General features: G+C 42.2%; 1 long non-coding RNA gene across 1 annotated transcript in view; it reads right to left on the minus strand.

Annotated features, from left to right (window-relative positions):
• Window positions 1-3,656, minus strand: part of LOC116695504 (uncharacterized) — a 21,959-nt gene extending 18,303 nt beyond the window's left edge. The window contains exon 1 of the long non-coding RNA XR_004333480.1: window positions 3,645-3,656. This is a non-coding gene — a long non-coding RNA (uncharacterized LOC116695504). The remainder of the gene's footprint in view (window positions 1-3,644) is intronic.
• Window positions 3,657-4,087: the final 431 nt, after the last annotated feature.

The raw sequence follows: 4,087 nt of genomic DNA on the forward strand, positions 1-4,087 counted from the left end.
GATTATCCATCAACATACATTCCTTTAAGTTTAGTATAATTAACTCCTAACTTCTGCTTTTCTAACTCAAACATTAGGTATATATTATTATTATTGACCATCAATTCCAAAATGAACTGTAAAAATGGAGACAAAAAAGTGACAAACATTGAAAAAAAAGCATCAAAAGTGATAAAAAAAAGGGAAAAAAAAATTAAGAAAAACTTAAAAACATTGATAACAAGCCTAACCTAACCACAGAATACTCACCCTTTGTCGGCTACACTTAACATCAACGGCTAAATTCAACTGTAAAGACCGCTACATTTAACTGTGATGTAACGCAACGGCGGTTGCTATAACTTTGTAGGATATCACACCATCCCGTTAATAAGAATGCGTTGACTGTACACGCACATAAAATGATACCAATCTTGTGAACTGACTCACGGAAACAGCATACAGGAATATTTCCAAAAGTTTTGGTCATCTTTAGGTATCATCATCAATCCAAACGATAGTGAAAACTCCCTGGAGACTTCAGCAATGCTCCCCCATCACTCGGATTAATAATGATCACAGAACCCCCCTGGGGGTTGAGAGGGGGGGTATTTCTTGAAGTAAAACACAGTAGATTAAATGTGCTGTCTCTATTGGTGTAGATTACTGCAGACTCTGCTGATTTGATAGACAGTCAACTTCTAGCCAGGTCTTTCTATCATCTCACTCTCACTCATGCTCTTCACTTGCTCTCTCCACCTCCCATCGCATGTTTTTTTCCCGGGAGAAGCATCCATATTTGTTTATCTTGAAATAACCTGTTTACTCCCTCCAGTATTCTCTTGTTCTTCTCAGAGGGATGCTGGGAGGGTGTCAGCGTGCAGGGGGCGACCCACGGTCCCTTTCATCTCTGCCTCTCATTTATTATTCAGTCCCAACAGCCTGAGTCTGCAGCGAGGAGCTTCACCTCATCCTTATCAGGTGGTTTATTGATGTTGCTTTGCAGATATTGTTCTTCTATTGAAAATAAGATGCGGCTCAGCCAGTTATGATGGATGTATGATTACATACTTGTCACAGGGTGTGTGCGTGAGGAAGCGGGAAAAGGACCCAAATGCGGGCAACCGGGCAGACATGTGACAGATGATAACATGATGATAATACAAAAAACAAAGGCAGCACATCTGAACAGAAGTGGGGAATAATCCACAGGTTAACAGGAACAGGGAGAAGGAGCAGGGACAGGTTTAGGAGCATTTTGTTTGCAGTTCTGTCCAAAACCAACTTAGAAAGCAGTGTGTTGTAGCTTTTGACTCTTACTTCTCCAATTGTGGCACTATTCCATTTAACCATACCTTAACCTTACTAATGTGACATAACTACAGTCTTTCACCACCATTAACCCTTGTGTTGTCTTACCAGAGAGTGAACTTGTTGTCCTTCCGGGTCAAAATTGCAAATCAACTTCTTTTTTTCTCCAATGTTTTTTGACGCTTTTGAAACGTTTGTCACTTTTTAACAATACCTATTTTTTGTTTGCTAAAACCCCCCAGAAATTGTGGATTATCTGGACTCGTAGTTAAGCTCAGAGGATGTTCAGTGGATCGCAGTTTGTTTCAAATGCTATAAAATTGAAAAAAAAAAACACCCACAGTTCAATGAAAGTAATCATTAATTTTACGTGGCTTCCATACAACGTACATCCACGCTTTCATGTTATTTTGGGGCAATTTGGTTCAAAGAAACCCATAATTCTGATCTAAAAATTGGTCACATTTGACCCAAGGACAACACAAGGGTTAAGTTAACTGCCATGCACATATATTTTCAGAATTCTTTTAAAATTAACATGTTAACACTCTCTTTGGGTTTCGGGTTGAATAGAGGTCACTTGTGTGGGATCAAGGTGGGTCAGGTGGTTTTGGGTTAGATACGCCCGGGCTAATGAGACCAAACCGAACTTTGTGAACCCCATAAAGATTATGAAACAGTGGAGCAGAGGAATAAAGGAGGGGTTAGATTAATCCACATGATTCAGTTGAAATCCGGATATCAGGAGCAGCGCTGAGATACTGCTTGTTTCTCAAGTGTCACTGAGGTCAGAGCTGCAAGTGTCCACGTTCTCCCTCTCAGCGCAGCTTTTAAATTTGATTAATATAATATTGGTGATCAGAGAAAATGTGTCTGTGTGTGTGGGTGCGTGCTTAAGAGGAAGAGAGAGGCGGTGCACCTATTACCAACAGTGCAGGAACCCCTTCAGAAATAGCATCACAGGCAATTTACTCTCAGTGGGAGCTGCTGACGCAGCCTACAGCATATGATTTTTAGCTGATTGCGAGTCACTGAGCTACCTTTCCCCCCATCGGCCTTTTGTTGTCAAGGAACTGTAGCGTACCCCTGTACCTGCCGCCGGCACCGTAGCGGCCATCGATTTTCCTCTTTTCCCGGCCCGCCAGCTCTTTCTTTCAAATCAATGCTCCCGAATTGCTTTTTTACCACCAAAATGTCAAATGGTAGCGGTGGAGCGTGATGGGCAGAGAACGTTTTCAGAGAATCTTTCCAGGTTTGCCGGTGCCAGATGATGCTTTTTTGAGGAGAACACAGAGGTGTGGGACACTGACAGGAGAGACAGCAGCACAGATGCAACCAAACAGCCGGCTGTCACGTCCTCTCAGACTGTACCTTAGGGGGATGCCATCTGCCTTGTTAGCAAGATGACCAAAACGCATGCCCCTTGTTAACCTGCCATCCCCGAGCAGCAGAGAGAGTGCAGGGGCAGACTGTGCGATGGTCTAGTCTGCCTGACTCACTGATCCTTTATCTGACGGAGGTTTGTACAAGCTAGAATCCAGGCCCTGACCGTGGCTCTGAGATATCCGTATCCTAACTTGTGTATTGATAAATCCATGGAGCTGTCCATGGTGCTTAAGCAGCAGACAGATTTGTAATTAGGATTTGGGATGGGGTTTTTCTTGTTTCGCCTTTGATCTAAAATATTCTCTAAACTATATAGCTAGTCATACAGAACCAAAAGACTCGTTCAAGGGTCCGTCCCCCCTGTTACCCCCTACTGCATAATCACAGTAATGTTCTGTACATTAACACAACATGGTTGTCACTAACAGACTACTGTACAGCTATAAAGTGAGAACTCATAGCCCCCTCAATCCTTCTCTGTATACTATATTCAGCAATTGAATGCAATTTTACAGACCCTTTATTCTACAAATTACTTTCATGCTATTTTGCATAATGCATTATCCTGGGATTTTTAGATAGTGTGGTGTCCAGGCAGTGCTGTGTCGAGTAAATAGTCTGGACCAGGGTCCATGCCCATTTTGAGTTTGAGGTGTCCTGTCTACGGTTTTGCAGACATTTCTCTGTGGGGGTGTAAAGAGATGATGGGAAAGGCTTTTTGGACCACAGAGGATTTTTTTTATTGCGATTGCAGTTTTTTGGTTGGCAACCGAGACAAATTGGCATCTAGGTTGACTCGCAACACTACTATATCAGCTCTTACTACATCTGTGGTCCTCAGTGTACAGTGTAAAACAGTGTAAAAAAAAGAAAGAAGAAGTATCATAATTTTAAAACGTCCAAGGAAAAACACACACAACACCATCATATTGTGTCACCACAAATTGTGGAGAGGCTTTGTAGCGCACATACACAAAACAAAAGCATTTTCCATTCAGATTGGGTCAACTATAAATTCCCGAAAAACACCCACGCATGCCTACAAACACACATATGCTGTATAGTGTGTTAGATAATGCATCCCTATAATCAGGAACAAATATGTTCCGCCTCACATCTTCGCTCAGTCTTCACCAACCGAGCAAACACAAAGACAGAAACGCCACACACACTCATTAGAATCAGAATCGCATTTACAAATATTATCAAGGAACGTCAGGATGTAAGACAGCAAAGACACACTGCGGTGGATGTGTTAATGGAGGTCACCGAACACATCGACCTGCTTTTATCCTCCACTTCAAAGACTCTTGAGTTGTCGTGTGTGTGACAGAGAAGAAGAGTGTATTTGTGTGCTTCGTTCCATACATGAATGTGTGTTGTGATGTGTTTATGAGTGAAACAGAAAGAC

The sequence above is a fragment of the Etheostoma spectabile genome, chromosome 9 (genome assembly GCF_008692095.1).
Source record: "Etheostoma spectabile isolate EspeVRDwgs_2016 chromosome 9, UIUC_Espe_1.0, whole genome shotgun sequence".
NCBI lineage: Eukaryota > Metazoa > Chordata > Actinopteri > Perciformes > Percidae > Etheostoma > Etheostoma spectabile.